Here is an 18,397-nt window from a genome sequence, read left to right as displayed (position 1 = left end):
GTGGATAAGTTCGATAGTCTGTTGCATTTTGCACCGCTAATTGCCGGAGATGAAGAAGCTAAGGCAGATCAGTTCATCAACGGGTTGAACCCCGATGTCTTCACGTTGGTTAACACCAACAGGCCTAGCAACTTTGCGGATGCCATAAATTATGCAAAGGGAGCAGAAGCAGGCTTGTGGAGGCAAAGAGGTAATCAGGGGGCACCTCAGCAGCAGAGGCAGTATCAGAACCAACCATCTCAGTACCAGAATCAGCCACCTCAACATCAGAACCAGCAGCAGAGGTACGAAGGTGGTAGCAGTGGAGGAAACAGAAAGGATCAGTACAAAGCAAGAGGTAAACAGTTCAAGAGGCAAGGAAACAGTTCGTCCAGTTCCAGTGGTTCGAAGCAATTCGGTTCAGGACCGAGTTCTGGGTCCTCATCCTTGTACTGCAGCAAGTGTGGAGGAAGACACTCACCGGATCAGTGTGTGGGAGTCTTCGGCAATTGTAACACATGTCAGCAACCGGGACACTTCTCTAAGGTGTGCCCTCAACGTAACAAAGATAGAGCTCAGAGTTGGAGTTCGTCTAGACCTGCAGCTCAGCCTGAGAGGCAGTCTTCTGCAGTGCACTCTTTCCAGCCTCAGCAGCAGAACCGACAGGGAGGTAACTCTAGTGCAAATCAGCCTCCGAGACAGCAAGCACGAGTCTTTTCATTGACAGAGGATCAGGCTCAGGCAGCACCTGACGATGTCATAGCAGGTAACTGTTCGATTTTTGGTTATTCTGCTCATGTCTTGATAGATACGGGTGCTTCCCATTCTTTTATCTCTGAAAAATTCGTATTATTGCATGCTTTGTCAACTGAATTGTTGCCTACAGTAGTAGCTGTTACTTCACCTTGGGATGGAGAAATTGTTTCTGTCAGACTAGTCAGGAACTGTGAACTTTGTTTTGAGGGGAATTTGTTAGAATTCGACTGTATTGTGCTTGGGTTGTCAGATTTTGATTGTATTGTCGGTATAGATGCTTTGACCAAGTACAGGGTAACAGTAGATTGTTTTCTGAAGGTTGTCCGGTTCAGACCTGAAAGGGCAGATGAGTGGAAATTCTTTGGTAAGGGTTCTCGATCTAGAATTCCTTTGATTTCAGTGTTATCTATGACTCGTTTGCTACAGAAAGGTGCAGAAGGATTTTTGGTGTATGCAGTTGATGTACTGAAATCTAGCCCAACTTTGTTCGATATACCAGTGGTTAGAAATTTTGCGGATGTGTTCCCGGAAGATGTTCCTGGTTTGCCACCTATTCGAGGAATCGAATTCAGCATTGACTTAGTGCCAGGTACTCAACCTATTTCAAAAGCTCCTTATCGTATGGCACTTATTGAATTGAGAGAGTTGAAGGAGCAGCTTGAGGATTTGATTGCCAAGGGATACATCAGACCTAGTGTATCGCCTTGGGGTGCACTGGTTCTTTTTGTTCGGAAGAAGGATGGTTCTATGCGGCTCTGTATTGACTACCGCCAATTGAATCAGGCTACAGTTAAGAACAGGTATCCTTTACCCAGAATAGATGACTTGTTTGATCAACTGCAGGGTTCTTCTGTCTACTCTAAGATTGATCTGAGGTCAGGTTATCACCAGTTGAGAGTGCGAGAGGAAGACGTTCCTAAGACAGCATTCAGGACGAGGTATGGTCACTTTGAGTTTATAGTCATGCCGTTCGGTTTGACTAATGCCCCAGTGGTTTTTATGGGTTTGATGAACCGTATCTTTCAGCGTTATTTAGATGAGTTCGTCATTATCTTTATCGATGATATTCTTATCTACTCGAAGAACCGTACTGACCATGCAGAGCACTTGAGGACCGTACTGCAGATTTTGCGAGTTGAGCAGTTATTTGCCAAGCTGTCTAAGTGTGAATTCTGGTTAGATCGAGTTGTCTTTCTTGGTCATATTATTTCTGAAGATGGGATTTCTGTCGATCCCAGCAAGATTGAAGCGGTTATGAATTGGCCTAGACCTACTTCAGTGCCGGAGATCCGAAGCTTCATGGGTTTAGCTGGTTATTACCGTCGTTTCATCGAGGGTTTCTTGTCTATTGCCAAGCCAATTACCCAGCTGACTCAGAAGAATGCGCCTTTTGTTTGGACTCCAGATTGTGAGGCTAGCTTTGTTGATCTGAAGAGGAGACTGACCAGTGCTCCAATTCTTTCTATTCCGAAGGGTACTGGAGGTTTCACAGTCTATTGTGATGCTTCTAACCGAGGCTTGGGTTGTGTTCTTATGTAGCATAAGCATGTGGTGGCGTATGCATCGAGGCAGCTGAAACCGCACGAGACTCGTTATCCGGTTCATGATCTTGAACTAGCTGTGATTGTCTTTGCACTAAAAATCTGGCGTCACTATCTTTATGGTGAGTCCTTCGAGATCTTTTCTGATCATAAGAGTCTTAAGTACTTGTTTTCTCAGGCAGAGCTGAATATGAGACAGAGAAGGTGGTTAGATCTGTTGAAAGATTTCGACTGTGAGATCAAGTATTATCCGGGGAAGTCGAATGCAGTTGCAGATGCGTTGAGCCGAAAGCTTTGTTCTTTATCTCTTTCTACTATTGGTGTTTCTCAGTTGATCGATGATTGTTGCACTTTTGGTTTAGAGTTTGAAACAGATAGGGAGACTATCAGAGTGTTTGCTATTCAAGCCGAACCGGAGTTGTTTGTTGCAATCAGAGAAGCATAAAAGTCTGAGCCGAGTATCCAGATTTCAGTAGAGAAAGTCAGATCGGGTCATCAGTCTGAATTCCAGGTTAGAGATGATGTTTTGTTCGTGAATAACCGTATTGTTGTGCCTGATATTTCGGAGTTGAGATAGCGTATTCTCCAAGAGGCTCATTGCAGTCGGTTTAGTATTCATCCCGGAGGTCGTAAGATGTACAACGATCTGAAGAACCAGTTTTGGTGGAAGAGAATGAAGAGCGACGTAGCGAGATTTGTATCTCGGTGTTTGAATTGTCAACAGGTGAAAGAAGAACGGAAGTGACCAGGAGGTCTGTTGCACAGTCTATCTATTCCTGAATGGAAGTGGGATCACGTTTCCATGGACTTCGTCACGAAACTACCACGATCCGTTCGAGGATGCAATGCCATTTGGGTAGTGATCGACCGATTGACGAAATCTGCTTGTTTTATTCCATACAGGATGACGTATCGTCATGATCAGATGGCTGAGTTGTATGTTAGCAATGTTGTGAGATTGCATGGTGTGCCGAAGTCGATCGTTTCAGACAGAGACCCTAGATTAACTTCTCACTTCTGGCACAGTCTTCAGGGGGCACTTGGTACTCGATTGCATCTGAGTACAGCTTATCATCCTCAGACCGATGGACAGTCAGAGCGAACTATCCAGACGTTAGAGGATATGCTGCGAGCGGTAGTGCTAGACTTTGGCACTAGCTGGCAGGATTATTTGCCTCTTGTCGAGTTTTCTTACAACAACAGCTTCCAAGCGAGTATCGGTATGGCGCCTTTTGAGGCATTGTACGGTAAGAAATGCCGATCTCCGTTGTTTTGGGATGACTTGTCCGAGTCACCAGATTTGGGACCGGATATGCTTAGAGATATGGCAGAGCAGGTTAAGATAATTCAGACCAGAATGAAGTCAGCTCAAGATAGACAGGCGAAGTATGCAAATTTCAGACGTCGACCTCTGAGTTTTGAGCAGGGAGACCGTGTTTTCCTTAATATTTCTCCGTTCAGAGGCACCGTCAGATTCGGTAAGAGAGGGAAGTTATCTCCGAGATTCATCGGGCCGTACGAGATTCTCGAGAAGATAGGCGATCTTGCCTACAGACTTGCACTTCCTCCGTCCTTATCTGGTATTCACGACATTTTTCACGTCTCTATGCTGCGAAAGTATCATCCAGATTCTTCTCATATCCTTCAGCCTGACGAAGCCGAGTTAGACGAGACTCTGAGCTACTTTGAACGACCGATTCAGATCCTTGATCGGAAAGAAAAGCAACTCAGAACCAAGTCGATCCCGTTAGTGAAAGTACAGTGGAGCCGTCACGGCGTCAAGGAAGCGACTTGGGAGACAGAGTCTGGCATGAGACAGCGATTTCCGGAGTTATTCGGATGACATGAGTTCTTCTTACTGTTTTTAGTTCTTTATTCTATCTTATGAGTTGTGGTTCTCATTGATTTCGAGGACGAAATCTCTTCTTAGTGGGGGAGAATTGTAACGCCCCGTTTTTATCTTAAATGATTTTATTTGAGTTAATCAGAGATTACAGAGTTCTCGAGCCGGTTTGATTTTGATCAGGGTCCTTTTTGCAAATTTTGGAAATTTCAGGGACTAAAACGCAAATATTGATTTTTATATATTATCTACACTTGGATTTGATTGGAGAAGCTTTCTTCTCCTTCTTCAAGCACGCCTCCTCCATTGTAGACGCCACTTTTGAGCTTTTGAGCTTTGTGATTTCATCCCGGGCTCGATTCGTCCGTTGGAAATTATTTATGAAGGCAGATTATCGATCACTGCAGTGAGAGCTCTGTTATATCGTAAGTTCTTCTTCGATCAGATACATTCTAGTTTTTGGATGTTGTTTGAATCGTTCTAGATTCGAGTATGTTTTTCTTGACAGAGTTCTGATCGTTAATTATCTGTCGGTTTTGAAATAGAGCGACGTTCGGAATTGTTATGATTTTTGGAAGCTATTTTCGAAAATGTGAGTTTTGAGATTTGTTGGGTTTGTCTTGTTGTTGTTGTATTAGCATTGAATTGAGTTTTTATCGGTATTGAACTGCCGTCTGCGTTGCCGGTTTGTTCAGTTATAGCCGTTATGTCGTCGGTTTGAGTTTTGGGGATTTTGAACCGTTTTTGAGTTGTTGGAACTTGGCTTATAAGTTGATCTTGGTTATTGATCATTCATTTGTCTCCGTACAGATCCGTTTGGAGGTATCAAGCCCAGAGTTAGCGGCTGTTTGATCGTTTCCGAGATTTGAACAAAGAACGGTATAGAGCATTTCCTTGAACTGTTGCCTTGTTATTGTTAGATTGTATAGTTGTTGATACAGTCTCTTTTGTAGCGTAACCAGAGTTGGAAGCTAATGCATTGAAAGGTAAAAGCAGTCATCGTAGCGGGATAGCATACTCGGGACTGTGGTTCTCGAGTTTTCCCTTTTGAAATCACGTACTTGCATCTACACTTTTTCTAGCATGAGGAACTTGTGTTTTGTTTGATTGTTTTGGCTTTTGTTAAATGACTTATGTTTTATGTTTCTGTTATGCATTCATCTTGAGCCAATCTTGTTTTCAGCGGGCAGAACCGCCCTTTTTGTTTAGACGTTTGGGAACTATGATTGAGTGGCCTAGGTTGTAGTATTTCGTCTAGTGCTAGCATACTCATTATGGTTGCTCAAAGTCTAGAGGAGTGGGATATGTGGCACCACCTCGATTGGGAGAGTCGGTGAGTTGTTACGTGATCTCATCCTCGGGATCCCAAAAGCAGAGCAGCACTCCCTTGTTTATCAGAATCGATATCCTGGTTTTAAAGACATGCATATATTTAGCTTCGACTTGAATATGTTGTTTGATAGCATGTTTTATATCCATTATTTGATATGTTGCTTTTACTGGGATTATCATTCTCACCGGTTATCCGGTCGTTGCTTTTTTTTGTATGTGTACTTGGCAACAGGTGGGGCAGGATCAAGTCAGAAGAGGCATGGTTAGCTCCGAGGGAAAGTTGTAGCAGTGAGACTCGGTTTAGAAGTCGTGTCAGTATGTCTACCTAGCGTTGTTAGAACATGTTTAGATATCGAACTTCGTTATTATGTTGTATTGACATGCAAGCTTTGCCGTATTGTTACCATGGCATGTTCTATTTTGGAGTAGTTGTTAAACCCTAGAACTTCATGTATTAATCGGAGGAACTGCATTTATAATGTATGTGTTGATTTGGATTACATTGGAATAGATTTAGATGGAGTTGCAAGCATGCTTTCTGCTGTTCTGTTTCTGCTGTAGGGGGCGCCCGAGCTGCAATTTTTAGCAGCCCGAGCGCACCCCACCCCGAGACCAGTAGCGCCTCTGTCCAGGGTGCGCTCGAGCGGCGGTTTTTGGCCGCCCGAGCGCGGCCCTCTTTTAAATTTTTTTTTCCTTTGCTTTGCTTTTAGTTCTTAGATCTTGGATGCTTAATTATTGTTTACTCCTTAATTATATGTTTAGAACCGAGGTATCACAACTACCATCATCGTCGAGATGACCGCAGGCGTTTTAGTATGCATCGTTTTATGCAGATGGGTCCTAAGCCTTTATTTGGAGGAGAAGCCCCTGAGGATGCAGAGAACTGGCTGGAACGCATGGAGGTTTGCTTCCAAGAATTTTGATGTACCGAGGAACAAAAGATGGAAATTCTTGAATTTCTTGTAGAAGGGAGAGCGCGGAAGTGGTGGAATTCCACATTTGTACCTTTTATTGTTGCTCGAGGCACCGCTACTTGAGTAGAATTCCGCACAGCTTTCCATAAATTGTATTTTCCTCCCGCACTCCGTCAGGCGAAAGCCAAAGCACTGCTGAGTTTATGTCAAGGCATGATGACTATTGAAGAGTATCAACAAAAGTTTTTCGAGTTGTTGCCGTATTGTCTAGAGATATCTTCCAGTACCGAGAAAAATTATAGTCTGTTTCTTCAAGGACTCAATCCAGAGATCCATGAGCATGTTGCGGTTGGTGATGACATGACTTACGAGGATTTGGTGAGCCGATGTCATCAAACGGAGGATAGCCTTTGGCGTAACAGGTCTTTTTTCTCTTCTTCCAGGCCAGCTAGCTCTTTGGGCTCGAAGGCTCAATCTTTAAATAAGCAAGGCATGCCTTCTTCTTCTTCTGGATCTGGTTCAAGTGGAATCCACCACTTTAGGAAAAATAAGGGATATTAAGATTGTAGTATAAGATGTTTTAAAGCTTTAGTCAAAATTTCAGCTCAATCCGACAGTTAGAACTTAAGTTATGAATTTTTCAAGAAAACTTCGCTGGGAAAAAAATCAGGTGCCTTGGCGCAAATTTTGGGCGCCTAGGCGCAGTATTCACGAGAAAAAAATTTTGGGACAAAAAATCTGGCGCCTAATCGGGATTTTCTTGTGCCTAGGTGTGTTGCAGACGGGAGAAAAAATCTGAATTTTCGAAACATCAGGAGGAGAGTTGAAGAAACACAGCCAAGGAGCCGCCATCGAGGAGGACAAACGTGATCAAGGGAGCCAAAACTTGAAGAACTCAAGAAGAATCAACAACCGCAAAAACTAGTTTTCTCTTTTCTCTTTTTTTTGTTGGTATTTAGGGGATCTTACCCCCAAAACTATGTTTTGATTTCTTTTGAAGATTGAATTTGGTTTTTATGTCTTCTTGATTATATTATTGATTTTATTGCAATTTTGGAGAGTGATCAACTTCGAAATTATTTTATATGTTATAATTTATACCGAGATAAAGTTTTATAACATGATAGAGTAATATAATCAATGGATCTACAACTTGCATAGACATATGAGGTTGGATACATGTTGATAGTCATAGTCTAACAAGTCAAAAGCTAGAGGATTCCACAAATCGTTAATGCAATTTCAATTGTTAAATAACACAAGGACACTTGGTTATTACAATTCATTAATTAGATTAATATAGCTCTACGAAGTATATTGATAGATTAGGGAATTCCGTCAAAATTATCGCTTGAGAATTGAAATTCAATCTTTAGAGAAGATTAAGAGATAGGTGAACCGAGATCCTAACAATCGTTTATTTATTTTTTTGAATTTAATTTCTTTATTTTTTCTTTGTTTCATCCTTTTGTTTTAATTTATTAATATTTCCTCTATGTCATCTTAATTAGCTAAAGAATAATACTTGAGTAATTTTGTAGTAGCCCGATTCTATTTTACAGGATTAAGTTACTAATCATGTTTAGATTTAATAAAACATGATTAATGAATTTGAATAAAATCTAACGGACCAAGGAATTGGGTCCAAAATGCCCAAAAAATGCTAAATGGGCTTAATGGGCTCGGGCAGTTTGGAGGATCCGAACTGGGTTCGGAGGGTCTGAACCCAAGGGACTTCGGAGGCTCTGAATTAGTTTGGGAGCTAGGGAGTTCGGATGCTCCGATCAGGAGATCGAACGGTCCGAACTCAAGTGGACAAGTGTCAAAGATTGGTCAGATGAATGACTTCATGGTTGATGTCACTGAGCTTGATCGGACGATTCGAAATATAGGATCGGAGCGTCCGAACTGTAACTCGAACAAGTGTCAAATGGGTTTTAACAAGTGTTTCGGACGATTGAGATCGGACGATCTGAAGAGATATCGGACCATCCGAAGTTGCATGCAGGGCGACGTGGAAACCATGCAAAGATCGGACCGTCCGAACCAGAGATCGGACCGTCCGATCGATGCCTATAAATAGGGGTCCGATGCCTTATTTTCAGAATGCAAATTATCCTCTCCTCTCCCTTTATGGCTCTATTTTAAGGGCTTCGGGACTCTTTCTCTAAGAGTTGGATTTGGAATTAGTATTTTTATAGCGGACAGTGTCCGTAGTAGTGGCCAGGAGGCGGAGCTCTAGCAATGTAGTAACCCAGATTCTATTTTAAGATAATACTAAGTTAAACATGATTAAGGGTTAGTAATTAACCAATTCCAGGGTTCAATCGGACTTCAGCATTAAGAATTGGGCTTTCAATGTTTGGGCCGGTTCGGATGGTACAAAAAGGACTTTGGACGATCCGAACTTAGCAATCCGGGGGCTCTAAAGAGGGCATGTTGACTTCGGAGTTAAGGCAAGTTCGGACGATTCGAACCAGGATCGGATGGCCCAAACTCCCTTATGCCAACCAGACAGGATTACTCAGCCATGGATTTTGACAATTGTCAAGCATAGGACACTTCGGACGATCTGAAGTGGCGATCGGACGGTCCGAACTCGACGTGTTTTGCATGCAGACAGTGAGTTGGATCGGACGATCCGAACTTGACCGATTTTGGGGTCTATAAATAGGACTCATTCGAATTCATTTTGAAATATGAATTCCGAGTTTCCTTCTTCAGTTATATAGTGTGAGATATACACTTGAGGGCCCTATCAATTATTATAGAAGTTCTGGAATAACCAAGGTGTGGTTATAGTCATCCGGGACTAGCAACTCCAAAGGGCTTACTACGGACGAAGGTATGGTCCGAGAATCTATTTAAGTTTTGGGAGTAGTTATTAGCTTAGTTAAGTCTTATAGAACTTGTGTAGTGATACGATGAACTTTTGAATATAGGCTTGGAACCTAGGATCCTACTAGACTTGAACTAGCCTAGAGGTACGTACACATTGACTGATATTGCCAGCGAGTATACATGTTTATATGTTGCATTTATTTGACATTATTATATGGCATGATATATGATTTACCATTTTTCCATATTCATATGTCATGTGCATATACACGTTGAGCCTATACCTTGTTATACCTGATTATAGAGCCGTTCAACTCTCTTGTTAGTCTTTCAATGAGAGTACCACGACAGCAGGGACATGTATGTCTGACTACTATGGTGTACTAGACGAGTTTGGTTGTACCCAGAGGTTGATCCATGAGGTTACAACACTCATTTGACGCCGGTACATCAGATGACCATTTACCAGTCATCACGGTTGCATGAATCGTATACATATGTTTACTCATGTTTATGTACTGGGTGTTAGCGCTCACGTCCTAGTTGTTATCTTGGACACCCTATTCCATGGGGCAGGTCGCAGTATGGACGGAGTCGGTAGCTCGAGGCAGGACTAGGGAGCAGGAGCCTTGAGGAGTTATTTATTCAGCAGGATTCGATATAGTTGTATAATGTTACTTTCTAGTTGTTTCGTTATGGTTGTATCACTACTGATAAATAAGCTTGAAACTTTTGTACTAAGCTGATATGTAAATTATGAGTTCGGTTTCCGCACATTTTTCTCTGATTCTTATTATTGTTTTAATTAATCTTAATGCATGCTATTAGTTGCCAGTTAGTAGGTGATTCATTGCTGGGTCACTACAGGAAAGGTGTCCGTAGAGGCGGCCAAGCGGCGGAGCTTTGGCGAGGCGTCCATGGGTCATTGCTAGGCTATGCCCAGGCTCTGGGGCATGCGACATCAGCGGGCTGACGACGGACGAAGATTAGCTCTGATTCCCTATAGTAAATAAGGATTAGACTATAGTTTAATTAAGGCTTTTAAATCATGCTAGGTGATATTTGGCATGTTAGATAATGCATGGTATTTATGCATTGTAGTGCTACATGGTAGGCTTGGATCTAGAAGGGAGCTTCTAGGATCTGCCTTAGTAAGATACGGAAGTATTATTCGAGATATCCAGATTGAGTATGCATGTATTATGTGTTTGCATGTATTATGTGATTTCATGTTTTATATGCCTTTATATACAACATGTCATGACTGTATATTGCATACATGAGTATATTGAGCCTTTACCTTAGAGGTATCCTGTAGTAGGGCGCTCACCCTACGAGTTTGTGGATGATTGGATACGTAAGTCTTGTGTCAGGTCACCATCATGGTTGGACACTTGTACTAGTATCAGGTCACCATTATCCACTGGGCATATGAGCCACCTCTTGAGGCGACGGCACAGCGTGCTATATATCCTAGGCTCGGTCTATGATCTAGTTTCTTGACCTGAGTGTCTTGGTACCCAATTCATTTGCATGTATGCACATATAATATTGTATACTCATACTCTCATACTGAGCATGTTAGGCTCACTTCCGGTTATTTTCTGTTGTCTAGATATCCCATTCAATGGGGCAGATGCAGGTAGTTATCCTGAGGATAGGGAGGTTAGATGGTGACCAAGGCTGGAGGGCAGGGTTGACCATTAGGTTTTGCTTATCTGGTATTAGTTTACTTTTAAGTTCTGCATTTACTCTGATGAAGTTTATTTAATGTTTAATTGCATGCTTAAGTTTCTGATCAGTAGGTGATCACGGTGCGGGTCACTATATTTATGGTATCAGAGCATGCAATAAGATTCTTTGGGACATAGTATTGATTTTTAGTTATCCTTTGTAGGATTACAAGTTAGATTGAATGACGATCGCAATATCAGGAATTGGAATAGCAAGGTATCTAGGATACTCCAAGATCGTCATCGCCTAGGTTGGCATCAGAGGTTCATATTATATGGATCCCAGCAGGATAGAGGTGGAAGAGAAGATTCAGTTTTCAACGTCAGGTGCTTCTGAAGGTTGAATGGAATGTGTGACATGTAGTCATCCATTCTGATTCGACCAAGGAAGCCATTCCGTAAGATCCTACCAAGAGAGTGTCTCACAAAGCTTTGGGCATCTCTAGTAGGATAAATTTTTTTTGATCTTTTAGATCTTACAAGGAAGAAGAGGTCTGCTGACATGCATTTATGTAGAGCATAGCAAGAGATAAGGCAGAAGAGATACCGCAGAGTATGCTTGCAATGATGCTTTTGTGTGTGGCAGACGGGAAATTTCAAGTTCAAGATCAGTAGACGGAATGAAAGAATTCCGCAAGAAGTTAAATATTGTATTAAGTTTTGTTATAAACAGTATTTCAGCTGTAATCAGATGTATTAAAATATTTCAGTTATTTGATTTACTCAGTTATTGTTGTATTGTATATCTTTTAGTGTAATATTTTGATTAAGTTATGAATTACATGAGATTGTAATAAATATTATATTAGAACCTGGATTAGTGGTTCAAGTATTGTAATCTCACTACAAGAAATTTGGGATACAACAACATTCAATAGACAACGGTTTTTCGAAAAACCGTTGTCTTTTTTCATTTAACAACGGTTTTTTATAAAACCGTTGTTGTTTCTCTTCTTTTTTAAAAAAATACAACGGTTTTTTAAAAACCGTTGTATAATGTATGTTAAACACAACGGTTTTTGGACTAAGACAACGGTTTTAATCAACTGTTGTCGTAGTTCTAAAAAACCCGCTCATAGACAATGGTTTTAGATTTTTTTTTTTAAAAAAAATTATAAACTTGTATACTAGATATACATACACACATAATTAAACTCTCTTTGTTTCGCTTCATTCTTGTCACTTGCGAGCCCTAAGTTTTTTTTTTTTTCCAAAGAACGACAATTTGTTTTCCCGTCATTATCGCCATTTTCAACACCTGACCTGGCAGCGACCATAACTTTTCCGTTTGTTACTGGAATTCCAAATTTCTTGAGGTGTTTTGTTCCTTACATCTTAAGCTTCGATTTAAGCCATAAATCCTAATTTTAGAGAAAGGAATCGAGCTGGTTGATGTCTTGTTCCGTGGCCTACTGGACGCTCTGTTCTTCATCTTTCTTGTGCGAGTTTGCTTCGATTTTCAGTTGTAAGTTTCTCTTAACAAAAACCTTCATTTTTTGGCAGACCATGGATGGAGTTCTTCCTTGTTATGGCTCGCAATCTCCTTATTTTCCATCACTTTGGCCGCAAAGAGCGCCGTGGGTTTGGATTTAGTAACCTCCACTCCGGATGATTCCAGCGCTGGCGGAGGCGGTAGAGGAGGAGGTGGTGGAGATTTTAGCTTGGCTAAGTAGACGGAGTCGATATCAGCTGGCCTGGGTAATTCAGCTTCCAGAAACTTCCTTTCTCCCACTCCCACTCCTTCTCCCTCTCCCTCTCCCTCTCCTATCAATCGCCGATTCTCCACAGCGATTTGCTTAGAGTCCACAAACGAGGCTAAGCCGCCTCCAAAGTACGACTTTGACCTTTTTACTATCGGAGCTGGTAGCGGCAGAGTCGGCGCATCTGGATTTGCCTCTAATTTTGGGGCCTTTGTTGCTATCTGCGAGCTGCCTTTCGCTTCCATTTCTTCCGACACAACTGGCGGCACGTATGTTTACTTCTGCGTCGTTGTATGATAATCTCCCTCTTTATTTTTGCCTGATGATCCTTTAATTCTATGCTTGGATGTCGAATTCCTGTTTTTTTTTTTTAAATAGGAAATCATGATGAGGAATAATAATTGAACAATATGATGTTATGCTTGTACACAATTTTTGTTTTGCGTGTTATTTAATCTCTCTTTCTCGTGATATTTGGTGGTACTTAAGTTAAAGGGTCTCTTAGCTTTTTATTTTGGCAAGAAATAATAATTCAAAATGCTTTGCACTGAATATCATTGGTTTTCCTTTTATTAATCCAACTTGGCATAACGTAATTAACCATAAACCATGGGTTTTTTTGTTTTCATGGTTGTCTCATGAGTTGTTCTAGCTTGATTCTTTTTGGGTTCTTAGGTTGATTATAATAATTTCTATAATCTTGTTGTTTTGTAGCTGCAAAAAAAATTTAATGATCTAAAGTCTAAACATTGAATAGCAGAATTGTTGAGCCTGCTAGTAGAATCCACGTGTTGTGCATTTTTGGAATTGTAATGGCTTGATTTTAAAATTTTGCTTACTAGCTCTTGGGTGGATATCAGAAAGTTAAAGAAAACAATGAGGACATGACTTGGCGCATGATTCTTTAGTGGTTTTGTGGAATATTGCTTTTAGCTATTGCTTGATACATCATGTGTTTTTTTATGTTAGTTATCCTCCACCTATAACTTCCTTTGTTTTTTAAGCTTGCTGGCGTTATTTACCCTAGCAATAACCTTAGAGCTGTCGCAATTCTCTTGGCATCAAAATACCATTTGTCTGTTGTGACTGTCTTGGCTGTCTCACTTTTTTTTTTTTTTTGTACTTTCATTGTAATGGCTCGAGACTCTATGGTCACCTTTACCTCTCATATGCTCATAATCTTCTTCTATGTTTTATTTTGCTGGAAATCCTCCTGATCATTTAAATGTAGTGGCTTGAAGCCTTCACTGCATGGCCGGCAAGTTTTTACACATTCTGGTAGTATCTGGAAATCAACCAAGAGGGAAGGGGGTTTTGGTGCTTCGACATCTGTTAGTCCTCTCCGAAGATTCCAGCTGATTGATTCTGATTCTGATGATACATGCCGTGCACTGTTATCTTTTTATATCAATCAATAAACATGTTTTGTTTTGTTTTGTTTTGATTTGGTTTGGTTTTTGTTTTATAGCGCCTGATCTTTTTATATCAATCAATAAACATTTAGACTAATGTAACAACTTGAAAATCCGATTAGTTTAATTTGATAAACAATATCACTGCACGGACGGCGAGTGATGATTGATGCTCATGGTTTAATGCATGGTGATGATACTCTTTGCATTCAAATTTTGGTAATCCACGGTGAATGAAATAGCTCTGCTGCTTGGTGTCATTTGGGGTATTGATTAATGTTCTGACCCTCTTGGCTGTTGGGTATCTCTTTTTCTGTAAAAGACAACACGCACAGGGGACAATAGATCAACATACTCTAGCTAAGGTCGCATAAGATGATCCACCATCCGGGATTTCCCCTGAACTTCTAGTAAATGCCAGTAAGTCAAGGAGAAAATATATTTTGCATTGCTTTGTGTTTTTCATTGATATTTAGAATATAAGGACATTTACTTGTGTTATTGGAGCTACGATGTTCCTTTGATATTGCCGTTATCAAATTTTTAAGAGAGAGCTCATCATGGATTGTTTGGGTTCAGTTACCTTTGTCTTTTTCTGTGCTTCAGGGATCATTTCTCAAGCAGCAAAACTGGGGACACAAAATGCTCCAGCTTATAGGGTGTTTTCTATTGAAGAATTGGAAGAAGCCACAAATGGTTTTCATCCAGCAGTTTTTTTGGGCGAGGGCTCCACTTATCTCATAGGTTTCTCTGAAATTTAATTGGATGGAATTCATTCTCTGATTTTATTCGCATTATTTACTCAGTTGGATTTTAGTTATTGTCCTAATGCGTTGTGGATCATAAAGTTGGAAAATGTTTGTCCTTGGTGTGAAAACCATTTTTGTTCTGCTATCTTAATACCTAATGGGATATTATGGATAATTAATTTTCGTTGTGGAATTGTTTGCTATATTTTTGTTTAATTTGCTCTGAGGTAAGAGATTTCAAGAAAGCTGAAAGTTGAAATCTCACAACTTTATTAGTACTTGAACTTAGCAGATATAACCTTGCAACAAATATAACCTTATGACTACCCTTCTTATTTAGTCTGACTTTTAGGGAGATGCAAACGGAGTTGGTTTAACGTACTCGAATGATTCTAGAAATTGAATAATAAATAAGTTTGTTTGATGAATGAGATGAAGATTCCATATTACAGGGAGAAAAATAAGCTTAAAAGATGATTGTAGAAGCTTATGCTGCTCTTCTTCTTGCATTCCTTTCAAAAGAAAGGTTAGATCGCAATCACAACCCTTATGTTACGTATAATATATTTGTATAGCTGTTTGTGTGTGAATTTGTAATGGGTAGGTTTCTCATTTATTGATTTAATCTTTGGAACTCCATCGCTAAATGTCTCCCGAAGCAGAACCTTGCAATACTTGTTCCAGTGTTGGAGAGATTTGTGCTAAAACATTTCTTACGTAGCTCCTTGTTGGTTCCGTTTTGTATAATTTTTTTGGGGCTCTCTTGTGGTCATTTTATGTATTTTCTTGATCAAACACTTAGCTATTTTACATGTTGATGTAGACTGATATGATTGTATACGAACAATTGGCAAAAAGTTAACCATTTCTGTCTATATTTTCATTTCAATCTCATAAAACATATATATCCTTTGTATTCCGGTGAATATAGGTATTGAATAATGAAACTTGGATGAAAAGTTAGTTTCTTGAATTTTAGTTCGAAATTCTGGGCGTTTTAGATTTTTGGCGTTTATGGCTACTGTATGGAACTGAAGGGTATAAATTAACCACTAAAATAGGATGTCTTTATATATATATATATATATATATATATATATATATATATATATATATTTGAGCAGGTGTCCTCAAGAGTACGAAGAACGCCAGAAAAGCTGAAAGAGTGGAGAGACTTGGCAGGTTAAGGAGCACTTTCTTCACAGCATCTAAGCATAAAATCCCATGTTGTATTGCCCTACCTTTTTTTTTTTAAGTGTCGTTGCTTTTTATTTTTTTGGTTGTTTATGAAATTTCTTCAGAGTGTTGTAAATATTATTTTAGAATATTTAAAATTGTATATTAAATTTTATTTTTTAATTTTGTATATTGAATGATTTATAATATTGAAAAATTATATATTAAATTTTATTTTTTTTTTTTTATCCGAAAAAAGACAATAGTTTTTCACCGTTGTTGTAGGGGATTTAAAACTGTTGTTGAAAACCCTTTTGTTAAAAGTCGCGCTCAAAGCCGTTGTCTTTTCCTTCAAAGACAACGGTTAAAAACCGTTGTCTTTGAGCGTGACTTTTAAAAACAGGGCCTTTTACAACAGTTTAAAACCCCCTACAACAACGGTTTTTAACCGTTGTCTTTAGCCTTTTTTCTTGTAGTGCTTTGATATTATCTTGGTTATATTGAATAAAATATTGATCATTTGTTTAACTGTGTACTTGGGATTATCTTATGCATATTTCAGATGGATAGTTCTAGATGTTTTACCTAGAATATTCTAATAATTTCAGTATTTGCCAGGGATGATGCATATCATCAGGGGCATAATGCGAAAGTATACTAAGTACTGTGGACTGTATGAATAGATGATTAAACTGAGAAAGGAGCGCGACCCTAGGTCTGTATTACTCTTTTCATTTGAATTAGTACTACTATTTTATTTGTCAACTCAACATATGAGCCGAGCTTGAACTTTTTCACAAGCCATATAACATATTTACGAATACACAGAAGAACCAAAATTAAACTAGATAAAGGATTCGAACTCGGGCTTGTAAGCCGTATAAATGAACATATTCACAAGCCACTTAAAAAGTCGGGCTCAAGCATGGAACCATCTAAACGAGCCAAATCCTTAAACTCAAGCTTGGCTCGATAAAATTATCAAGCTCAAAATCAAGCCCGGGCTCGACTCAATAATCTTAACAAACTCACTCAAATGAGCTTTTTACCGAGCCGAGCCCTGAATAGCTCGTGAAAAATTCTTTTCATTTACATCCATAATTTATTAGAATATGGTTTGCGAATTGATTTGACTAAGTTTTGTAAGTTTCTTGATTATTTGTCTCATTTCATCAACTCATAACATTATTGATGGGTTAGTTCATGTAGTGACCGAACCCGGAATCACTAAATAAATCAGAGATTAAGCATGCAAATAAAACTTAAATAAGATTTACAATAATCCAACGGAAACTTAATCCAAAAGATACAACATACACCGGCAGAAACAACCAGGCAAAATAGAATTATTATACAACCCCATCGAACGAAAAGCACTAAAAGTCCAACCTAACAACCTGAAAGGGAAAGTAGGATCACCATGCGACCATTGCAGCTCAATGACCACTTTCTTTGGGCTCGTCCAACCTAAGTCTTGCCCCATCGAATAGGGGGTCCAACACAATACACTTGGACGTGAGCATAACGCTCAGTACAGAAGTACAAATATACATATATCATGCATGCATATGAAGTATGAAGGGTACTGGAACATCTACCCAGGAAAATTGCTCAGTCAAGGCGCCATGGTATGTAGCACGCTGAGCCGTCGCATCAGGAGGTGGATCTCGTACCATAAACACGTGGATATAACCGGTTCCAAGTCCATGGAAAACCATCCACTAAAAATACAGGGTTGAGCGACCCCATCTACCGGCTATGAAAAACAAGGCATAAAGCTCAACGTGTATATGCATGCCGCATAATATCAATGCACATAATAATGTTACATAAAACATGCAAACACAATACATGTATATTAAACCTGATATCTCGGATAATACGTCCGTACCTCTAAGAAGGAAACCCCGAGCACCCTAGCAACCTAGCAGTCCAGGTACTCACAGTCCAAGCCTATAAGCAATAATTACATCACTTATAATATCTTAAAAGCCTTAACTAAGCTATCTCATACTCCCTAAATTCTTTAGGGATCCGAAGTTATACATGCGTCTGTATTCAGCCATTTGATGGCGATCGCCTCCAAAACTTAGGCACAGCTCCGCGAATGCCTCCGAAGCGCTTCGCCACTTCCGGCTTCCGAATACAACGCCTAGAAACCCCTAAATTCACCTAAAAGAAGCTAAGAACGAGAAAGAAGATTTGGAACGTGCACTTGAAAATGAATCATCGGCCCTCTAATTATAGACAGAGTTTGGACCGTACAAACCCTGAGATCGGACCGCCCGAACTCACCTAGAAACCACGTCCGAACACGTGTCCTGGTTTGTGATGTTACTGCGACGACATATGATCGGACCGTCCGATCCCACCTTCGAAGCGTCCGATCTTATCCTTCAGTCAAATCAAATTATCATCCAC

Source organism: Henckelia pumila, chromosome 4 (assembly GCF_033568475.1).
Source record: "Henckelia pumila isolate YLH828 chromosome 4, ASM3356847v2, whole genome shotgun sequence".
Taxonomy (NCBI): Eukaryota; Viridiplantae; Streptophyta; class Magnoliopsida; order Lamiales; family Gesneriaceae; genus Henckelia; species Henckelia pumila.
The sequence above is the reverse complement of the archived record's forward strand: the minus strand, read 5'-3'. Positions refer to the sequence as shown.